The 24815-nt window shown below is 36.2% G+C and overlaps 1 protein-coding gene across 1 annotated transcript in view; it reads left to right on the forward strand.

Annotated features, from left to right (window-relative positions):
* The window catches only part of CELF2 (CUGBP Elav-like family member 2), a 567685-nt gene that overhangs the window by 103307 nt on the left and 439563 nt on the right, over window positions 1-24815 (forward strand). The window contains exons 2-3 of the mRNA XM_080580950.1: window positions 5496-5538; window positions 6258-6293. The gene's annotated coding sequence lies outside the window, so the exon portion shown is untranslated. The remainder of the gene's footprint in view (window positions 1-5495; window positions 5539-6257; window positions 6294-24815) is intronic.

Genomic DNA, 24815 nt, shown 5'->3' on the forward strand with positions numbered 1-24815 from the left:
ATAGTAACAGCCTGTGTCAATTTTTGAATTCATATTCTAACTTTGAATTAATAACTATATAAATGAATTCTTACATCTATGTTTCTTTCAGTATCTGATCAAGACCAGTGTGGTCTTATGATAGGACACAGAACAACGTTTAACTACTTAGAGTTTCATTCTATTCTTTTTCTTTCAGATGAATTATCAGATAAACACCTATGAGATAGCAGTCCAAAATATAAATCATGAGAAACTAGTCTTTTTTTGTTTTTCTCCTAGGTTTAAGGAAAAACCTAAGGCTGGCAACACACATCAAGGATAATTTCTGTCTCCCTTCCCTTCTATGCATGTATGCAGTTACATAGTATTCAGAAGGTTCAGAAACCTATAAGGGCAGATAATATATATAGCAAAACATTATAGGTACGAAACCAAACAAGCTTCAAAAATTGTATCTACTAGTTGCTAGTTCAAATAAACACTGAGAAGATGTGCTTTAATTTTATGATCATGTAAGTCTGATTTTATGGAATACATTGCATGAAATTCTAAGCTTTTGCATATTCTTTCAGCAGTAATATTCCTCCTGTTGACAAATCTTTTAAACACCTTATGCAAACATCACTTTATGCAAATTAGATTTTCAGAGGTGCCATGTGAGAACACATGCACTAGATCCAAATCCACAAGAATGCCAGGGATAAATGCACGTTGCCAAGTCATGGGCAGATCAGAACAGTTTTTTAAAAATCAATCTTTCTAGAATGTAGATTCATTTCTTTATAACATCACTTTCCAGACAGATTTATTTCATGAGTATCATGTTTTGAGTTCATCCTAGTTTGTATTTCTGAATCCAACACTGTCAGATAGGTATTTGAAAAGCCATCTTATTTCCCAGACACTTAAACTAACCTATTCATGGATATGCACGGCTTGTAAAGCTACTTCCATATACCAGTCTTAATGAGATTTTGCTCTCCAGCCTTCTAGTTATGGGCAAAACAATCCGATTTTGTGAATCCAGTGTGTATGCTTTTAATCTGAGATATACTTGAGCATTTCTGTCTCTCACTTTTGCATCTGAGAAATAATTTGTATTTTTTACAGAAAAACAAAAACTTAATAATAAAAATACTTTAACATTACTTAATTTTCTGAACCTCGTGTGTTTTCACTTGAGTGAGCATAAACATCTTACTAAACTTCCAGTCAAGCAAACAGAGCTTTCCAGAAAAAAAAAAAAATACTTAAACGTTAACAGCAGATGCATCCAAAACATACCCCAATTAATATGAAGCAGAGGATATATAAGCTGTTTCTGGTGCCAGCACAATGCCAAACAACACAGCACATTTTATTTTTCTCTCAAGGTGTTGAAATTGTTAAATTAACCAAATTCAATTAGTTAAGTAAAGTATAAAGTACTATATCACCATAGTTGTAGTTGCTTAACCTTTAACTGCTATCAATTTTTAGCACTATAATGTTGCTTATATATAGCCTAAGAGCTCATCTTCAGACTCCCTAGGTGTGTGTTATAGATGTGCTTACACAACTGCAAGTGCTTCAGCAACTACAGTCAGCTGACACACATCTTGTCAGCTGACACATATTATAAGACCTTCGGCAAGCTTCACTCTTATTCCATTTGTAAACCAGAGCAAATAGTCTTGAATCAACACTGGGATCATTTAACACATTTTACTTTGTGTTTACAAGAGGTGAGGAATGTGCTTAGTGTTGCAGTCAGTGGAAGTTTATCAAAGAACTGTCATTTACAGTGAACAACAACATATGAGCACCAGACTAGATGACTTCCAGAGGTTCCTCCCATCCTATTTTTTTTTTCTGGGATTCTGTGAATTATGTGATTTAATGACTGAAATGCATTAAAGATTTGCAAATAGTGAACTCTAACATCTAAAGAAAGTAACCAGAAAAGCTCAGGTGGAATAACCACTGTGTTGATGTAATGATGCCTCTCACATGTAGGAACTCTTATTTGAAAGGAAAGGGATTTCATTTACTAATGAATATTAGTATACATAATATTGAATTACTAATTAATAAGGTGCCCACACCAAAGCATTATAAGAAAATATCTGTAGCCCAGGCTCGCTAACCAGTTATGTCTTTGAACTGCACGTAGCTTTTAGTGCTGCTAAAGAAAGACTTACTTAAAATTTACCTGAAGCAAAAATAGATTGTTGAAGAAGGTGTGGGAATGGAAATATTACAAAATTCACTGGTATGGTAGAGGCTATAGGGAGGTACATTATAGCCCCAAGCTTTATAGCTTTAAAGCTCCTGATTTGTTATTGGAAAATTTATATTTTATAATAACATGCTTTTTCCACCCAAACTGTTGGCCTCATCCAGTTCTGAGCAAAAGCTTGACCTTTCCTGAACTATGACAGGCTAACCAAAAGTTGGATTTTCTAGTTATAGAAATAGTAGTAAGCCACAAAAAGACAAACCAGGAAACCAAATGATTCAGAGGATTTAGTCTCAGACCTGTAATACTTGCTTGTCTCACATTTATTCAGAATTACAAATACACACATTTTACAAAGTTAAGCCAAAATAAAATGGTTTAAATTTTGATTTAAAAGAGTCTAAAACTTCAGATTCACATGGAGAAAACTCACAGTGTGAGTTACAAATTTAATTCATTTTTTTTCAAAGAAAACTCTCTATCCAGGAAAAGGAAATCAATTTTTGTTGAGTGTGTAGTAAGCAGGCAGGTCAATTTACAGTAGAGGTGTTGTTCTAAAGAATTTAAGAGCCCTGTATTGTCCAGGGTTGTTTGTTTGTTTGTGCATATATATATATATGAATATATATATATACGTATGTGTGTATATATATAATATAGTAGCTATATAATATATACAACAAATATATATTTAGTTTATAAAATGATGCAAGTTTTTAAATAATGTAAATGATGTTTTCATCTAATTTCTGATGTGAGTCTGTCAAAAACATGTACTATGCCAAAAAAGAAGCTTTTTTTTCTTTTTTCTTTTTTCTTACGTGTGTTTTGTTTTTATTTTATTTTATTTTATTTTATTTTATTTTATTTTATTTTATTTTATTTTATTTAGCTCAGTTTAACTTCCATTAAGGTGGTACTGAAGTGCCCATTTGATGATCTGGTTCTCTATAGGCAGGTAATGAAGGGGATGGATCTTAGGTGACAGGACATACCAGACAGAGATCATAGAATCATAGAATCATTAAGGCTGGAACAGATCTCCAAGGTCATCTGGTCCAAACATCCCCCTACCACCAGTATCACCTACTAAACCATGTCCCTAAGCACCACGCCCAACCTTTCCTAAAACACCACCAAGAACAGTGACTCTACCACCTGTGTAGGCAAGCTGTTCCAATGCAAAACCACTCTTTCTGAGAAGAAATTTTTCCTAATTTATGATGAGGCAAATGGGAATGTTCAGAATTGAATATACACAAAGTGAACAGCCTCTGGGAATAGAAAAATGGTTTTTTTGATCCATGGTTTGCCTAATTAATAAAGGAAGAAACAACTCACTGGCATCACACCAAAAGTGACTTACCTTCTCACTTCTTTGTAGCCTTGTGTGAGATGAGTAAGAATTGCCTTTATTCCCAACATATCTTTATATTTTACCTAAATACATACTGTGATGGGTGGGTGGGTTTTACATAAGTGTTCCCCTGACCAAATGCAAATGGAACTTGAGCAGTAATGACAGAAGATGGAACCAGGAGAGTTAACAGCATTAAATTTGTTACAAGGTCACGATCCCAGATACAAATCAAACTACTAATGTCAAAGGGAATAAGAAGCTTGAGAACTTTAATGTCAACATATCTAATTTCATTTTATGAACCTTTCAAGACACAACAGTGCATATCCAGAAAAAAAGCAGTAATTTTAAGCCAGTCTAAGAAATATTATAGGCCAATAATTTTGAGGTTAATATTACCTATTCTGTATTTTTCATCCAAGTATTGGGTTTCAAATAAGCTAAACTTCTTTTAGTGCTTATATGGTCTTTTCCTTCCAGATTCAGTCTGCAAAAAGTGGAAACAACTGGTTTAGGCCAATCTCATGCTGTATGTATTCTAAGAAGAACCAGAGTACTAGAAATCTCCCAAGAAAATCCTTAGTACTTCTACTTTAGTTTTTTACTGTTTTCAGGCTGGATCATTTTATCTCAAATAACTAAACTCCAGACATTTGTGCAACTGTTCAAAGTTTACTTTGTCCACATCTTGGGGCTTCTTATCACTATCACTTAGCTGAATGTATATTCAGGTAGGATTATGCTCTTGTCCTGAATCAGAAACCCATAGCTTATGACTGGGACAGCCTGAGAAACCGCACATCACTATCAAACTCCTTTCTCCTCCGATATGAATCTAGAGAGCAGGTGCAGTGTTACTTTGCATTTAAGTTAAAAAAGAAAATAATCCATTTTAAATACTGTGTATTCACTGGACAACAGTGATTTTCAGTGTCATTCCTATCCAAATGCTATTCGTTCTCCACATTATGGAGGAAATACTCTTCGAATGTATATATATATATATGTATCCATTGTCTCGGGTTTAATCAGGACTCCGACTCTCAGGCTCATTTTCTGCGATGAGGCATCAACCAAGTCACCACAGAGATAGCAACAGTACAAATCACTGAGTATATCAATACTTTTTATTCCATGCAGCTTGCACAGGCAAGGCCTGCTTAGTACCTGAATTACAGCTATGGTCCTCGGTAGCAACATATACATCAGTGAATGAAAGAAATAAAACCCAAGTCCTGTCATTTTACATTGCCTTTTTGAATCTTGCAATATTGGCGGCATGTTAAAATTTTGCTTCCTAAATTTGGAGTAGAAACATTGAGTGAGTACTAAATTGCATTTTGAAACTGCTGATTTCATATTGCTGACTTATAAGCCTGGTTTGGAGCATGCATATAGATCCTTTGAAAATGTTGAGAAAAAATATGTGTTACACTGTACATATGCTTTAACACTGTGCTTTATGGAAGTGCTAAGAATTTTTTTCTTGACCATTTTTTAATGACTATTCCACCATTTCCTATGCACACACTTCCTTTTACTGACACACCTATGTGGATAATTTGGCATTTCACTCCCATCTTTGATGAGTTGGGTGTGTATTGCTTTAATCTCTCATATTCCAAGCCAATTTAGTCTTTGGTGATTACCTTCATCATTCTCCCTCTACTATAGTTCAGTATACAAACCGATTAAAGTGTACAATAAACTAGATAAGAACTGCATCCTTTTAATCTCAAATTGTTATCACTTCAGACCACAAACATGTAATTGAAGGATCAAAGGCTGACTTTTTATCATAAATACAACTCAAAAACAAAGAAAACTTGAATGATTTTCAGATAAATAAAATCAGGCTAAATCAGTGTAAATCTATAACCATTTCTCTCACATAATACAGAGTATTACAATTTATTTTGTACTTTTCTTTGTCAGGTCTACAAATAGAAAGATCTCAAGGCGTTAACCAGCTGAACAGGTAAGAGTCAAATTTTACCTTTTTTCAAATTATTTTATTTTTCTACTTTTTAAAATATACGATTATAATAAAATTATAAGATTATAATTTAATTATTAGATCTTGTTTCCAATTTCTATAATCTTCTTTACTCTGATATTGCTCATTCTTTGCTATGTGTTTTTTCTTCTTTCAGAAAATTATTGAATTACTAATTCCTTTTAGTTATTTCTAATGTGTTTAATACTTGTTGTTTTTCATGCTTTAGCTAAAAAGCAAATTTATCAATAATATATTAGTTAACCAAAAGAAAAATAATAGGAAAAAAATCCTAGATTTATGTGAAGTTAAATATTGGGAAACAATAAAATTCATGGGATAGATCAACAGTATAAATATACAAAATGTGTTTTCCAGAGTTTTAAAAAATACTTTCTGCATTCTCTCTCCTTCACCTAAACATGCACAAATGCATGCAATGAGGTAATGCACACAACTTTAGTATAGACTTCCTGTGATCACAAGAATTTTGTCAACACAATTTAATCAATAACTGAAATGGAATAGTGGACACCCAAACTGGAGTTAAATTATACCTTTTCTTTCTATTAAAAATATATTTATGTATATGTTTAATTACTGTTTACAAGGGCTGAAAAGCTAAAAGATAAATGACAGCTAGTTAAATATTTATTTGACTATCACTTAGTAAATACATAAATCTTTTCTTCTTTTCTTAGATATTCAGCTCTTTTTAACTGAAAAACAAGGAGTAGGTAAGTTACAATGATAAATGATTCTTTCCAGTTGCATATTCTATTTATAATCTTTTCATTCATTAGAGTTTTTAATTTGTTTTGGGTTTGTTGGTTTTCATGCTCACATGTATTTTTAAATAAATAATTTATTACAGTTCATATTTCTTTCTTTTCAAAATTATAATCCAATTACTTTCTCAGTAAACAAGAATACCTCCTTTTTATGTGAAATGAACTACCAGCAAATGTGGTTTCTGATTAGACAAGCTAATTTTGAAGGGACAGATGGAATCAAGCAATGAACTGGATAAAAATAATAATGGAGCATACCTTGTTAGATAACAAATGGAACAGACTTTAGAGACGATTAATGCAGGAGATACTTAATGCTGAGATATATTGAAGAAGCTTTGTTTTGTTTATTTGTTGCTATAAATCACAGTTAATTTCCTTAGATAGCTTAATGCCACCTAGCTAAAAATATGACATTTCTGTAAATGCCTGCCATTGTAAGTCTTTTTGTTTTCTCCTGCTTTGTCTGCAAATCCCGGCACCCATTCTAAGAGTTTGTTAGGGAACTGATAACACTTTGTGGCCCAAATTCAGTCACTTAACTTTCATATGAGTCCCAAATGTGGCAGTATTATTACCCCAGACTCCCAATGAGTAATAACACTGAGGAGGGACCCCCAGAAGCCACTGTGGTTGCACTGAGAAGCTCCACAACTGCTTCCATCAAACACTTAATATAAGAAAAACTCTCACTTCCATAGTCTGAAAGAAAATAAAATGAAGTGTTGCACAAAAGTCCGAAAAACAATACCATGTTAGTCGTTACAGAATCACAGATTGGTTGAGGTGGGAAGGGACCTCTGGAGGTCACCCGGTCCAAGGCTCTTGCTCCAGCAGGGCCACCTAGAGTAGGTTGCCCAAGACCATGTCCAGATATCTTTTGAATGAATAAGTCCATTCCTTTCCACTTGTATTTTTGTTCCATGTATACAAAATCCTCCATGGATGGAGGTCAGCATCAATATTTTCTCTCAGACTACATGTATTTATGTACGTGCTTGAGCATATGCTTCTTTTCAGAGTTGCATGAGATAATAGTGTAACATGTCAATCTCAACTACAGTCAAACAGGGGTGCAGAAATTTGTCTGCAGCCCTGTGATTTCAACATACATTAGCACAGCAGTCTGTGTCAAAGCACCTGATTTGAGGATTATGACTTCAGTTATTAACTGTTGCTAACAGCAGCACAGGACAAAATAAACTCTGGGAAAGTTTTGCCACTTCTATTGCTTAGGAATTGTACCCTGAATGTATATTAGATATGTTTTTGACTATCAAACTATCAAATTCTGCATATTTTTCCTATCTTTTTATATTTGTTTTACCAATTATATCTTCATAGCCTATATGCCAAGTGTGCAGCTGTGCATAACTTTACTTCCACTGCTCTGGGAAATCCACATCTAGCTATATTGCTAGGTGAGGGGTCTGGAGAACAACTCTTACGAGGCGCGGCTGAGGGAGCTGGGGTTGTTTAGCCTCGAGAAGAGGAGGCTCAGGGGAGACCTCATCGCTCTCTACAGGTACTTTAAAGGAGGCTGTAGAGAGGTGGGGGTTGGTCTGTTCTCCCACGTGCCTGGTGACAGGATGAGGGGGAATGGGCTAAAGTTGTGCTAGGGGAGGTTTAGGTTGGATGTTAGGAAGAACTTCTTTACTGAAAGGGTTGTTAGGCATTGGAATGGGCTGCCCAGGGAAGTGGTTGAGTCACCATCCCTGGAGGTCTTTAAAAGATGTTTAGATGTAGCCCTTAGTGATATGGTTTAGTGGAGGACTTCTTAGTGTTAGGACAGAGGTTGGACTAGATGATCTTGGAGGTCTCTTCCAACCTAGACGATTCTGTGATTCTGTGATTCTGTGATTCTATGATTCTATTGCTAGAAACTAGTAAAGACAGAATAACTCTGTAGAATGGTTTCAAAATCAAGGTAATTCTGATTTGTGGTTCTTTTTTTTTTTTTTCTCTTCATAACGTGATAAGGTCAGGTTTCTACATGTGTAACTGAGATTAGGAGAGAATAAAACACCAATTCAGAAGCTATAAGGCAAGGAAATTTTCATATACTTATATAAATATCCTTATATATATATATCATATATATCATATAGTTATATATCATATATACATATATTACATATATATCATATACTTATATAAATATATATAAATATAAAAAAAGTATGGGAAACTGGTCTAAAAACATTCAGGACAGATATTGCAGGAAAGTGTTTGGTAATTTCATCCTATATATAAGCATCATTTCCTAGCATGATTTTTTTTGCACCGGCTTTCTGAAAAAGTGAATTATGCACAGGTTACTAAGCCTCAATTTGCTAGGCTTGACTTGGTTTCAATTCTTAACACCAAAGCAACACTTTTTGGGGGGGCTGTTGGAAAAATTGTATCAGAGCTAAATCAGGTGGTGTCTGGGATGTTTTTCTGTTGCTGGATATTGTCTGTTTGCTGGAAATAGTGAAGTTCTGTTTTTAAGATGTATAAGCAATGTCATTTTTTAATAAAAACTTTCTGAAGTAGCAGACGTCTGAGGGGAAAAATGCTTATTACTCTTATCCTTTTATGTTCTTGAAATGAGCATCTCTGTACATACTTCTAAAGAAGAAAGTTTGTAGTAAAAGTGTCCTTGGCCCATATTAATGGCTTTCCCCCAGAAAAAACAATCTTGTAAAGTCAAATTTTGCTTAACTCCATAAGTCAAGGGTCAAAAATATCGGTTGTCATAAATTTAAAAGGTGTGCAATATAATCAAAATGACATTTAAAAATCTTTTGTACAGATATCCATACTGTATATGTTCAGCTTTTTATTCAGAAGTGATGCAATTGGCAATTTAGTTAGGAAGGAAAGTTTGTAGTTACATATCCCTGTACAGTGTGTCTCATGTTATTTTTTGTTTTATCTGAAGCAAGAGAAATTGTATGTAAGACCTATTTGTCTTACCTTCAAGAAATAGAAATGCATTTTTTTTTATCTTTGCTTAGTAGTAGCTTATACTTCCTGGGCATTTTTCAAGACTGTTTTCAAAAAATAGAAAAATATTATGTGCAACTATTAAGAAATCAGTTTGACATAATTCTTTTTCAGTATATTGTATAATTTCATTTGGTATCAAACAGCAAAGCTTACTGCTGTGAAATATTCAGTTATAACACTATTTCTTCATCAGTTGCCAATGTACTGGAAGGTCACCAAAGCTACAAGATGATACACAGTAGTGTAGGAACTGTATTGTCACTATGCATTTGATTCCTGTTGACTGGGAGCCGAGACGTATTTTGTTTAAACTCATGGCTATGAACTGTGTAGGAAAGGCTTCCTTTTCTCTGGAAATGTAAGGGCCTAAGTGGAGAATTTTATATGTTTTGGGGAACAAATGGCACAAAGGAGTCAACACAGGATTTCAGGAGATGACCTAGGCACAATGGATGTTTAAGGATACGGTCCTCAGTGGTATCTATGGTCCCAATCCAATGTTTATTGTAATTTACTCCATCATCCTCTTTCTGTGTCTTTGTTGGAATCGTGCAAGAACTGTGACTCTTCCACTTTGTCTTGTGATCTGTGAATGTCTCAGCATCACATGGGAAAACAACACTATAAAAAACTTTCAGCATTTCCACAGGGAGGATTATGTCCTCTTGGCACCATTTCAGGTTCTTTTTCTCTTCCGTGGAACCAGGAAAAATGGAAATAAAGTTGCCCACATAGCCACCTTATTTTTTGGTAGCCATGTCCTTCTTTACAATGAGTGACCTCTTTACAATGAGGAGAGTTGTTTTGGAGAGAGATAATGCCGTCTCAGTGTCCTCCTTTTAAATCCGTCCTATCGTCCTGAGTCTGAGCAGCAGCTCTCCACAACTCAATTGCAATAGCATGATGGTGTGATCACTTATAAATATGAGTAAGAATGTTCCCCCACTAGAATATTATCCAATCCTAATTTAAGAGTCATCAGAAAAACAACTTTAAAGGCCAGCTGATTTTTAAAGACATAAATAGAAACATAGCAAACAGCACCAGCCAACCATTCGACTTGAAGAAGGGAAGGGAATGAAGGGTCCTTATCTCTTTCTAATAAATATTGTAAATACAATTGCTTTGTACACAAAACAGGGATCTCACAGGACTGTAATCCCTGTGGAGGGCCCACATGCTATTACAGTATGTGGAATATCAGAATCACAGAATGGTTGAGGTTGGAAGGGATCTTCAGAGATCATCTAGTCCAACCTCCCTGCCCAAGCAGGGTCACCTAGATCATATTACACAGGATCACATCCAGATGGGTTTTAAATATCTCCAAAGAAGGAGACTCCACAACCTCTCTGGACAGCCTGTTCCAGTGCTCTGTCACCCGAACCGTAAATGTTCTTCCTCATATGGCTATGCAACTTCCTGTGGTTCAGTTTATAACCATTACCCCTTGTCCTGTCACTGGCCACCACTGAGAATAGTTTGGCCCCATCCACTTTACATTTATTTATAAATAAAGTATTTATAGAGGTATTTATAAAGGTTGATAAGATCCCCTCTCAGTCTCCTCTTCTCTAGGTTAAACAGGCCCAACTCGCTTAGTCTTTCCTCATAGGACAGATGCTCCCATCCCTTAATCATCTTCGTGACTCTATGCTGGACCCTCTCTAGAACTTCTATGTCCCTCTTGTACTAGGGAGCCCAGAACTGAACACAATATTCCAGGTGTGGTCTCACCAGTGCTGAGTAGAGGGGGAGGATCACCTCTCTCAACCTGCTGTCCACACTCAATGCAGGCTAGGAACATAATTCTCCCGTGCTCTCAAAATTTGTATGAACCCAGCCCTTCCACATCTATTTGTGCTGTAAACTTCAGCTTTACACAATGTTTCAATATGGAAAAACATCATTGCTATTTCACATTGTGAAATTTCTGATTGTTTTTATTACAAAAATACTGCCTTTATTTTTAGCACATCAGTCATGTGGATGTTATTTTTTCTTGGTAACTGGTAACTTATTTCTAAGGACTACATACACTAAAACTTTGTTATTGACTTCCAGACACTTCCTCTTATTCACTTCCCTTCAAAGATTATACTGTCAAATCCCTCTTATCTCTCATGTCTGTATCTGAAAATCATCTCTAACTGCTTTCTCTCGCTTACTAAGGCAAATTGCACCTTAGTACTGATCCAGTCAAACTTCAGAGTTTCAACATCTGAAATCTCCATCTGTGCCTTTTTGTATCTTCCAGTCATCAAATCCACTGTTTCCAGGTTGCTGTTTCTAAAGTTAAAGTTCAGGTTGGATGGGGCTTTGAGCAACTTGGCCTAGTGGGAGGTGTCCCTGCTCATGGCAGGGGGATTGGAACTAGATGATCTGTAAGGTCCTTTCCAATCCAAAGGATTCTATGATTCTATGATTTTATACTAATGTTAATTATGGCCATTCTCATTTTTCTAGTTTCCTCCTCTAGTACATCAGTTTCCCTTTTGTCATGGCTTCTGAATTAAAGTTGCTAGAGGAGTACAAAATATACAGGATGATGCTGGGAGGTAAAGCCTAACCTGAAATATGAATCTTATATTACTTCAACACGTCATGAGATAGAGTTTGTAATATGTGTGATGTCAAGATTTTTGGGTAGTGCTGAATAGCACCAACATTCTTTGCTTATGAACTGTTACCTAATTTTGTGCTATTTCTCATCACCTCTACTCTCAGTTTTCCAGTAAGGACCTCCCTTTGAGCTCTCGAGATCTCCTTACTTACAAGAAAGATGCCTCCAAAGTTGTTTCCTTTCTGGCCTCCTTACTTAATAGCGGACCTTTTATATATATATATTAGAGTCCTTCTGCATTTCAGATCTCCTTAAAACATCAGAGAACCACAGTACAAATGCAGCTACTATTGAGTGCTGCATACGTAGTAAATATTGTCTGAATCTCGTCTGTCTGTTCCTGTTCGCTCTTATTTTATATATATATGAATATAATATTATATTCATATATAATATATATTCATTATATTATTATATATTATAATATATAACTATGTATATATATGAATATATATATATTCAGTAAAGAACAAAAGTGAAAGGCTGAATAGTAACCTAGGCTTGGGGTAAGACAGGTTTCAGTCAAGATAGTTGTTGCATAATTCTTCATGTTTTATTTGTAAAACATATTTCCATTTCTCACAGGAGTTGTTGCCTTGAAAAAGATTTTTGCCCTGTCATTTCTGAGAATCAGATTCTTAAAGCAGCTAGTACATGGGTCATATGTGATACAATTTAGTAGTTGCGGTAATATTGCCTTTGATTTGAACGCTGCTTTTGGCATAAGGTTATGAGTAGGCCAGAGATTCATGCTACCATAGAGAAAAAGATTTAGCGCATAGGTTTTTTAAGTTTCAGCTGTCTGAGGACAATAGAAACAAAGTATATAGGAATATTGAGAGGCAAGATTTGGAGCAGAGTGCTTGGACAGATTGGATATTCTCATGGAAACAGGAAGAGTGATGTTTTGTGGTTTTAGCCTGAATGAGTAGGAGAGAAAAGGGTGGAAAGACATCTGAGTACATGACACACAGTGATGGGAGAGTAAATACCATCCTGAGAAGGGAAAAGAGTGCCAGAGGGAGGCTGTAGCAGGAACCAGCTGTTATTTCAATCACTCATTGAATCAAACGTCCACCAGCATAGGCCTGTGATGGTGCTCAGGGACAAGGGAGGTCTCTGAGGAATGGCAGTGAATGATCAAGCCAGGCGACAGTGAAGATTTTAAGGCTCATCTGTATTTCATTAGCAAGTTGAGCAAAATCAACACATTTCCTGGAAAATAGTTCTGTATTGATGAATCAGCATTTTCCACAAGAAGACAAATATTCTGTTTACTGTTTTGACCAGCTTTATTTTCAGCATCAAGGGATCTTGTGCTTCTCCTCTCTGTCATATCTACTCTGGTCCTTGATGCGGGAATTGTCATCTTTAGTTATATTTGCACATTGCCTGAAACAATAGCTGGAGGCCGTAAACTACAGCACAAATTGGCATAGAAATCAAAAGATGCCTGATGTGTTTTCATTTCTATGCCTATCTAATTGATTGCCTAATCTAATTGATAGGCTGGACCAATGGGCTGAGGTCAACTGTGTGAAGTTCAACAAGGCCAAGTGCCAGGTCCTGCATGTGGGGCATAACAACCCCAAGCAGCGCTACAGGCTGGGAGATGAGTGGTTGGAAAGCTGCCTGGCAGAGAAGGACCTGGGAGTACTGGTTGATAGTTGGCTGAATATGAGCCAGCAGTGTGCTCAGGTGGCCAAGAAGGCCAACAGCATCCTGGCTTGTATAAGAAGCGGTGTGGCCAGCAGGTCTAAGGAAGTGATTGTCCCCCTGTACTCGGCTCTGGTGAGGCCGCACCTCGAGTACTGTGTTCAGTTTTGGGCCCCTTGCTACAAGAAGGACATGGAGGTGCTCAAGAGAGTCCAGAGAAGGGCGACGAGGCTGGTGTGGGGTCTGGAGAACAACTCTTACGAGGAGCGGCTGAGGGAGTTGGGATTGTTTAGCCTCGAGAAGAGGAGGCTCAGGGGAGACCTTATTGCTCTCTACAGGTACCTTAAAGGAGGCTGTAGTGAGGTAGGGGTTGGTCTATTCTCCCCCGTGCCTGGTGACAGGGCAAGGGGGAATGGGCTAAAGTTGTGCCAGGGGAGGTTTAGGTTGGATATTAGGAAGAACTTCTTTACTGAAAGGGTTGTTAGGCATTGGAATGGGCTGCCCAGGGAAGTGGTTGAGTCACTATCCCTGGAGGTCTTTAAGAGACGTTTAGATGTTGAGCTTAGTGATATGGTTTAGTGGAGGACTTGTTAGTGTTAGGACAGAGGTTGGACTGGGTGATCTTGGAGGTCTCTTCCAACCTAGATGTTTCTGTGATTCTGTGATTCTGTGATTCTGCCTCTCTAACTTATGCTGCCATAGATTGATACTGTCACATCACAGATCAGCCCCAAATGAGTGAACCATATGCAACATTTCAGATTATTTTTGGCATTGCTGGCACGGAAATATACTGTAGCAAACCTCAGGTTACCATATGCAGATAGTTTGTACCCAAGCAAAGTGTAATCACAAGCAGTGACACTGCTTTCCTCTCTTTTATGGTGAAGCTGATTTAAATTTAAGTTTAGTTCACTTTAATTTATTTCTCATTTTAATTTCCTCTTTTCATATAGGGGAAATTATGATCCTATGAAGCTGACATTAAATGATCAAACAATATTGAACAACCTAATGAAAATCTTAAGCAAAAGTCGTTGTGAATTAGGTATTTGCTAAACTGACAACACAAGCCTTTGTAAACTTGATATTGTTCTTATGTAAACTCATGAATGGAGACTTTCTCAAATAAATTACTTAATAACTTCAGAGAGTCATTGGCTGTGTAAATATATCCCAGGGGCGCATACTAAGATTCCTGAATTTAAATGTTCAATAGAACTTCATATTTGTAACCTTTACTAACGAATTTTTCCTTATGAAATCATTATTACCATGAAAAAGTGAAATTTTGTATCTAATTTCTTGAATTAATGTGGTTTGAAGACCCTAAGGGTTTGAAAGTTCTGTCACTGGAATGCATCATTTACATAATTTTCATAGCCCCAACCCTTTGCTCTCAACTATGCATGCACATTGTGATTTTTTTACACTTTAAGGCAGCAACTTCTATTTTTCTCTGCACAAAACAATTAACAGAAGAATAACAGGTAATAAACATTTTTAATCCTTAATATTACATCAGCAGCAAAGGGCCATATTTCATGCCTTCACAACAATGCTGCCGGTTGAATGATGCCTTTCTCGTTCCTCACTATGAGCATATTTGATTAGAAAAGGAAAAACAATAGAGTTATTTGAGGTCAGTGGAGCTTTCCATCATTTCTTGCTTGATATACTTGCAAGCACACAGCAGCATGGACGGATTTTTAAGCAGACTAGACAGTATTTTCTGAACTCTGTATTATCATAGTTCAGCTATGATCCATGAATGGGTTGTTTTATTGATATATTTATTTTTGTTGTTAACGTAGCTTATTAAATAGGAATTTTATTCTTCTCATAAGCCCAGACTTTGGATACCAATGCAACACAAATTTCAACCAAAATATCTCTTGGTGTTAACTTTTACTCTGCCTACTTTTACTAATAATCATTTTTTTTACTGTAGGTCTTTGCAAACTCAGGGTCATAGATATATTGTAGGCATAAAACAAAGATGTACAACAGACCCAAACATGAAAACCATTATCAAAATAGTGACAAAGATAGGCCTAACATATGAGTGCCTTGGAGTTAGCATAACAATCACAGTGGAAACATAACTGTTCAGATAGTGTTTTGAACAGAAAACTGAACTTAGTTCCATGCAAAGGCAAAGTGTGTTTGACAACAACTGCTTCCACCAGTGGTTTGCTACAGACCACAAATCAATTTCACATTGTAGACACATCTACTGTTCCCCAGATTAACAATGTGCAATATATTTTTATTATTATTATTATTGTTCCTATCTGTGCACAGTGAAAAGACTAAAACGATGTAATCCGTTTTGTGGCAAGGTTTTGATTATGATTCAATGTGAGATTAAGATTCCATTTTTAATTATATAATTTGCATCCAGTTACTAGTAACTAAAAGCTGTTGCACCCGGGTAAGAGTCAGTAATTCTACTGATTGCCTCTTCCTTGGCTGCAGTGAGAACCTACACACCTAATGCACCAATTACTTCTGTATTTTCAACATTTAAGGTGTAAGCAGCTCAGTATAACCTTTTGAGGCTGATTTATTTGCCCATATGTTCATGACTAGTGTTACCTGAGAAGCCATAAGTTGACCAAAGCATTCTCATGGGATCAGCATAGATGCTGCAGGACATAGGGGAGTCCCATGGCTTTTAGAGTGGCCACCAAATGCAGGGCCCTATTGGAGCTTACATGGTGCTATGCAAGTAATTAAAGTAACTTAATTAAGCCCTTGTGTCTCAAGTGTTATGTTCTTATATAATAAAGAATTAACACCACCCTTTTACACCAGCCACTGAAAGCAGTTTATTCTACCACAATTCAAAACGGAGGCACAACCTCATAAACTTTTAACCAAGCACAATTTATCTTGAACTGCTAAATACAGTAAGGTGAATGCTGATCTTTTCTTAAGCCAGCTTATTGTGTCTCTGATTTTTCCAATCTTTTTCAAATCTTCTGTAAACACACACTCTTGTTTTTTTCTGTAGATGGAAAATCACATCTCTGTTTTTTTCTTTCTAGTCATAAAATGTCTAGAAAGACCTCATAACTGCATTATCTAGATTTCTGGTATTTTTCCAACAGAAGTTTCAGGTGTCATGTTATGTGTTAATGCTCTTCCTACCCAGGACCCAAAGAGTCTCAAGGAAGGAAACAAAGATGAACAATTTTGAAAATATTGTTGATTTTTGAAAATATTGTAATTGAAAATTAAATCCAAAAGTTACAATTTTTAGTGATTGGTGCTTAATGTTAAAAAGGGCTTAACTCAAATACAGAAACAGAATGAACCATTTCAGTATATCTTCTAACCAGCAGCAGTTTTCTTGCAAACTTAGTCCCACATTTTCTCCCTACACAAATCACTCTGCTTGACATAATAGAGAAAGCCCACTGTGTGTGATCAACAGAGTACAGTTTTAAATTTCCTACAGATCATGTTAGCTGCTAGATGTTATGTGCAACTGTAGGAATTAGCCATACTAAAGTTATTCATTTTGCACTCCAAACAACCTCAGAACAGCTTGCTGGAAGGTCTGGCACTTACAAACAAATTTCCTGATGACTTCCAATGTAGATGTCGAAACAAGGTCAGCCATTTGAGGTTGTTCACTACCAGCCTTGCCTTTCCACTAGCCAAATCACTACCCAGATGCTCGTAGAGGCTTGTTATTACCATAATGCCAACATGTTATCCAGGTTAAAATGTGTTTTGCTATTGATCCAAACATACACTAACCCAATGGAAAACTTTATTAAGGAGTGTTATGTTGTTCGTGAATGCCAAAATTTGACTGGCTCAGGAATGTAATGGATTTTGAGACATTTGCTGCATGCTAAATCACTATGCTATAAATTCTGGTTTATAAGAGATTAAACGAATCCAGATGTTTTATTTTTCCCCTTGCTTTTGCATGGCCATTTCCAATAGCCAAAACCCCAAACCAACACTTACCAAAGACTCCTGCTGATTTCTGTGGGTTCTGGATGCAGCCATTGGAAAACCTTCACATGACATCCATCACCATGCTGAGATGTGAGTTGATGTTCTCACCCAGCTCTGATGTGCTCTTCAGACATAACAGTTTGTCTCTGATTTGCAGTATCTCTTAGTAACCTAGGCACTCTTCTTCCTGAGTCATTTCTGTGACAGTGGAGACAAATTGAAAAGAAAAACTCATACAACTCAAATTAAAACATGTAACTCAAATCTTTATGCCATATCAAGGTTTGACTGGTTATAAATTAACTATCTGGACTGATTTTAGGACTTTATGAAAATACATTGTTGCCCTGTAAACTAAAGCTCTGAAAAATATGACTAATAGTACCAGGACAACAGGAACTACATATTCTATCTGTTTATCTGTTCTTGCCTGCATAACACTGGGATATGTATTATTTCATGACTGTTAGGGCACTAATTTTATGTTTCTGGACCTAAGCATCATCTATCTATGCATCAAAAGATCTTGAAGGTATGCCAAACTTTTGTTATGCTGAATCTTGCTTCTATTCTCAGTTGGTTTTTGTTTCTTTGTTTCTTTTTTTTTAATTTTTATTTATTTATTTATTTATCTTTATGTTAGATGTAAAACTGGAAACAATACATTAGCATTTCTCTTACTATTGTGATTTTATTTTTTTCAACTCCAGTGTCTCTTGCTTCTGATAAATATGCAATCCGTAGGTATATCCTTTGCCTAGAATTGTGTCCTAACTTGGAAAAGAACATTTATGAACAGAAAACCATTTTGTTTTTTCTGTGTTGTCTGCCTGTAACTTTGAGTTTCTTTTTCTTAGATTGTGTACATAGTAAACTTTTCCATGTCATTTCTTGTCACTATTGTGATTTCTGTTGTATGACATATATTTTCTATTTCTGTTATTCAGGAAAAAAAAAAATAATAAGGTGGACTGTCAGGAAGGATTCCTTTTGTTCTTACACTGCTGCATTTTGATAGCGTGGAAGTTGATCTTGGAGGTTTGGTGTTTTTTTGTTTTTTGTTTTGTTGTTCTTGTTTTGGAAATTTGAATCAATGTAACAGGTGCTTAGTGCATAGAATGAGCTTGTACATTAATTAAAGTGGGAGAATCTCAAGGTATTTAACCCATTAAAGAGAAGTTAAGAACTGACTTGATCAGTCTAATACTTGCAGAAAGAAGATTTTCTCATAATCATTGACTAATTTAGCAGAAGACATAAAATCTAGACAATGGAAGATGAAGGCTGACAAATTCAGAGGTAAAAATGAGATACTCAAAGTGTAATTAACCATCACAACTCACCTACAGATGTGTTAGATTCTTTACTACTTGTGGTTTTGATGTCTTAAAAGTCTTCTTACAAATTCACTATATTCAAGCATAATGCACTGCCTTGTTGCAATGCTAGGCTGAGTTCCTGATGTGTATTATGTAAAAGAACAAGTAGCTTTACAACAATCCTTGCTGGATATCACCTATGTGTATAGCAGAATGCTGTCACGCCCTCGGTTGTCTCCATCACATCTTCCATGTGGTAGAGCTTCAGTCTTCTGCTTTGTATGCAAGACCTCCATCAAAGTTCCAGTTTGTATCACTAAAGGAGGCAAATGATACAGAATCAATAATAATATCTAGTAGGTTAAATAGCCTGTAAAGTACAGGTAACTGATGCTGTGAGGTGATTTTATCACTGTCAAAACGTAACCTCTGTTCCAAGGGGTTGATTAAAATTACACCATGAATGTGTATTTGACTCCTAAATGGAAGGGCCTTAGTAATAACAACTTCTACTCTTGACAAAAGCAGTGGGGTGTTTGCAACATGCGCTTTAAGAGTGGGATTCAGACCAGTGGATTAGATATCTAATTTATGCCTGTTTCAGACACCTTTGGAAACAATGCTCTACTTATGCGAAAATATTCTTCACACTGTCTAACAGAGAAGGGCTTACAGACAGAGATACTGTTTATTTAAGCTTAGGTTTTATACTGAAGTCCTGGTCCCAAAACAGCTCCTGAAACAACCTTTTTCTCTTCTTAAACTCTGCAATGATTCAAAGAGATTAACTCCCTAATTTATGTAACTAATTAGGTTTCAGGAAGACACTTTATAGTAGACTTCAGATGGCTCATTACTCCCTAATGACTTGTGGGTGCTGTCCAGCCCCAACACCTGATAGACCTTCTTTTTCCCTCTCTAAGCTCAGATCCCTCTTAGGCAAGGTGGTTGTTTCAAAAAAAATCTTGGAGGGATTCGTGAGGCTAATTGTAGGCCTTTTGAAACTACCATCCTCAATTCTCTTTAGGAGAATAATAGTTTATAAGGCATTATTCATCTCCTGTAATGCTCCACTATGAATTATATATTGGAATTGTATTCTAATGATACTTATTTTCCCTATTGCCACAAAGTCAGCCTAAGGAAATTAGGGTTTTAGATACTGTCAGTATCTGAAGTTAGGTCAGATAAACTTTCCACATCTTTATCTTAAGATCAACATGCCAAGCTTCTTCATCTGGTCAAATTAATGAGGGATGAACAGAACCAGATGTAACCCAGTAATATTTCAGAAGACATCCCAGAAGAGTAGTAAATGAATTGTGTACTGTATTGCTTGCATTTTCATTTATCACCTTAATACAGGACAGAAAGCTTGTGTTGCACAGTAGCAAAACAAAAATAAATAAATAAATAAATAAATAAACAAACGTGCAGGTAGATAAATAAATAAATAAAGGAACTAACATTTGAAAACACTGTACAAAATATTTCTCCTGAATAAACCTTCAATATGAAAATAACGTTGTATATGAAGTGCCATCAGTATTTTTGGTGCTCAGAACAAGAATATGTCGTTAATGCTTTGGAGTGCACACATGGCATTTGGGTACCTAGCTGACATTTTAAGTGATTGAATGTTAGGAACCTGCATCCCACCCCTGTTGCTGAAAATGTGCTCCCTGGGTTCACACCCTGGAAAAGCCCTAGCTCATAGGTAGAACAGCAAATAGATGAGGAAAAAGGGCAAAGATGTTATCCATAAGGTCATACAGCTTCTTTTCATTATGAGAGAATAGTTTTTTTAAAGTCAGCAAAGGATTTGGAAGAGAATGTCAAACTTTTCAAGGCACAGATTTCTCTCTCAATAGGGAGCCAGAGTAGGGAAAAGTGGAGGTATCAAACAGTGTTAGGTTTAGAGCCACAGGCATTGAAACTATAGTTGATACTGTGATACAACCAAGAGAAAGAGAAGGATGCTGGATGATGAAGAGGAAACAGTAGTAGGAGAAACATTATTATTCATTGTCTTGCATCACAAAAGAGGTTAGAGCAAATTATAACAGTCCCAAATGCCTCCAGATTCTCACCAAAAGAAAAACAGAATTGCATAGTCATTCTTGATCTAAATACAGTTTTGTTCTTTTTCCAGAACATCATATGCTGCCCTATATGGTCTACTTTGTTCCAAAAGTCAGTGGGCTTAAAGGGGTACGGGTGAGAGTGGTGTCAGATGTATGAGGAGTAGTGAGGTCAATACCTCAATAGCAACTGTAGCAAGCTCTTTCCCATTGTGAAACTGTAATGCAAGTAGATACAATTCCTTCAAAGTATGACTGACTCATTATATTGAAACTTTAAGATCTTTCCCTACTTACGTCTTGAAAGCAAATGAATTTCATTCAACTCAGCAATTCTGATTGGGTTATCAGGAGTTAGAAGCTTTGAATTTTAATCTCTATACAGTTGCACAGGAAAAACTTCCTAGGGGTTGCTTCTACTAAGTAAACACAACATGAAATCCAGCTGTGAGTTTCTCTGTAGGTTTGGCTGTTTTTCGAAAATATCTTTTGAAGTTCTCAGATACATACCCCATCACACTAAAAAGTAACACTAGGTAGCATCTCCTGGCAATGTTCGTGTACTTGCTAATAAGAACTCCAGTGCACTTGCTAATAAGGACTCCTGGAAACTGTAAAGTTGCTAGATAAAATTCTCAAATTGTGGAACTCTAAGGTAACTATTTGCATTTTATTTCTACTACTGATTCACACTGTTAATATAAGATTACATTTATATCTAAGATGGTTGAATTTTTGTCCAAAACAGAAATAGAAAATAAAACATTTCTTACCATGAATCCTGTCATGACAATTTGCAATTGGCCCATTTCTAGGTTTTATTTTGCATTTCTTAGAATGCATCAGAGCTACCAGACTGGGACATATGAAAATGTAATTGAGCTTGAAATGTCATCTTGATAGCAAGTGATACAGTTAATTTTGTTGGTAAACGTTGTGCAGTGCTAATTGCTAAGTCTAAATTTAACAATTAGTTTAGAAAATCTGCAGTGTAATTTATAATGGGTTATAAGCTGCAGGTTTCAGCTTGTGCTGACTTTTTTATTATTATTACTTGCATCAGTTTACAAAGATACAGCTAAAGAATTTTAACCAAGAATCAAGACTCATGCCTAATTTAACTTCAACTAAATTTGACTATATACCTACTAAATTTCCTATCACTGCAAAATATATTCTAACAAATTAAACTTGTCTTTTGTTTTCTTTATTTTGTAAACAAAACAAAAACAAACAAAAAAAGTAAACTGATATTGTCATCTTAGCCTTCATTAAATTCTTCAAAAGTTTCATCAATGTTGTTTATCAAAGAAGTCATTTGGTACTGGCCTGTGTGTTTCCTATACTTTTAAAAAGGAATACTGCTATATTTCACCATATGGGATTTTTAAATTAGTCACGCAGATTTTACTTTGGACATTCTGCAATACAAAAATTTTTAAGGTAACAAAACATTAGCAAAAAGGAATAAACCGGAGATAAAAGATACTGTTAAATCTAATTTAAATTTAAATAATTAAATTCCTCACACTAAAATATTTTGTATTGCAGAATCACAGGGTAGTTGAAGTTGGAAGGTACCTCTGTATCTCAATGAGTTCAAACCCCTTGCTTGAAGTAGAGTCAATTACAACAGCTTCTCCAAGAATATATGCAGTCTGATTTTGACTTCCTCAGAGGATGGAGACTCCACAGCTTTCCAGCACAGCCTGTTCCAGTGTTTGGTCACCCATACAATGAAAGGCTTAAAATGGAACATCCTGTATTTCAGTGTGAGTCCATGGCTACTTGTTCTGTCACTGAACACCACTAAGAAGAGCCTGGCTCCTCCCCATCAAGTTTTATGCACACTGATGACACACATCCTGAATCTTCTCTTCCAGCCTAAACAACCCCAGGTCTCTCAGGCTCTTCTTGTGTGACATACACTGACCTCTTAGTCGTCTTCACAGACCTTTGCTGGACTTGCTTTAGTATGTCCATGCCTGGGGAACCCAGCACTGGGCACAGTACTCTAGATGTGTACAGCCAGTTGTGAGCAAAGGGGAAGATTCACCTCCCTGGACCTGCTGGACAAACTCTGCCTAATGTAGGATGGCCTTGTTTGCCACAAGGTTGCATCACTGGTTCACAGTCAATTTAGTGTCACCCAGGGGTCCCCCTAGGTCCCTCTTTTCCAAGCTGCTTTCCAACCAGTGGAGCTCAGCATGTACTGTTTTATGGAATTGTTCCTCTCCATGTGCAAGATTTTGCATTTCCCTTTGTTACCTTCATGAGGTTCTTGCTGGCTCCTTCCTCCAGCTTACTGAGGTTCCTCTGAACGGCAGCACAACCATCTGGTGTATCTGTCATTCCTCCCATTTCTATAGTATTTGCAAACTTATTGAGAATGCACTCTGCCCCATCATCCAGGTCATTAATTAAACTGTTACACAGCACTGAGGTACACCCCTGGGGTGCTCCGCAAGTGACTAGCCTCCAGCTGAACTTTGTGCTTCTGGTCATAACCCTTTCACCCTTTAAGACAGTTCATCAAGTTTTCAGTCCACTCACTGTCCATTTAACTAGACATAGTTAAGTAACTAGTCAGGTAAAGTTAAGTTAACTAGTCAGGTAAACAGGAGCTACCATGACAGCCAGGAACTTTGGCTTCCAAAAATGTTTTAGTTATCAGTTTAAAAGAAAACTTAATGAAACATACTGTGTTACACTTAAACTTCAGTTGTACCTGCGTTCTTCTATATTCATGTTGATGTGTGTGTTTTAGTAAACTCAGTGTTTTCCAAAAATCTTTGCTCTATTGTCTGTTTCAAAACCAGCACTGAAAGTAATGTGTTGGTTTTGTATCTTTAGAACTCATTAAGTCTACAAACTTTATGTATACTGATGCAGGGAAAAAGGCTTTAAAGTAATTGAAGTTATAGTCAAGATTCAGCTATGTCTCTGGAGCACTGCTAACTTAAGAAAATAATAAAAATTATGAAAGTTTTTGCTCCTTCAGTAGAACAATATGCAAGATGTACTTAAGTTTTCATTCCAGACTTGGTTTTGTTTTGCTTTGTTCCACTTATGCTTTATCTCTTCTGATTTCTATCTCCTTCGTGTACGTTAGTCCATGGTTAGTCACCGTTTTCTGTTCTGTTTTGTTCAGATCCTTAGATATGGTATTTGTAGAAATACTTCAGTATAAACTGCCTTGTTTCACTGAAGTGTGTCATGCCAGATTTGCATCGGCTGAATATTTGGCTCCAAAAACTCCTTTTGAAGTGGGTGAACTTCTTATTGTCATCCCTGTGGAATGTGGAATATTACACCAGTGCCTCAATCTTTTACGTAGAGCTGAGATGAGAATTTTCCTCACCAAGGTATTACAGAACAGAGAGAACTTGTTAACTGCTTTTTAAGCTATATAATATTGTTACACAAAATTCACTGCATCTCCCTAACATGAAGGAAAATAATGATGGAAAGAATGATCATAAAGTAAATAAATTTCAGCCCACTGAAAGATCATTCTTGTTCTCACAACAGTCCAAATGTAAAACAAAAGCTTGAGACTTATAATGATAGCTTGATTTCTTCTGCGTTGCCCCAGCATAGGAAGTGCAATTTTCCCATCATATAAAGATATCTGAATGACAACAAAGAAATACTGTAGTTTAGCACCCTGCTTAGGATTGACCTTAGGTACAAATTGCCCATTCAGTACTGTGAGGAGCCAGTTATATGAATTCTCTCCTACTTAACCTTTCTTTCCCTGAAACAATTCTGATTCCCTGTGCTTTCCACCAGTCCTGAGCACAGTATGCAGAGCATCACAAAA

Source organism: Anser brachyrhynchus, assembly GCF_964034855.1.
Source record: "Anser brachyrhynchus genome assembly, chromosome: 1".
NCBI lineage: Eukaryota > Metazoa > Chordata > Aves > Anseriformes > Anatidae > Anser > Anser brachyrhynchus.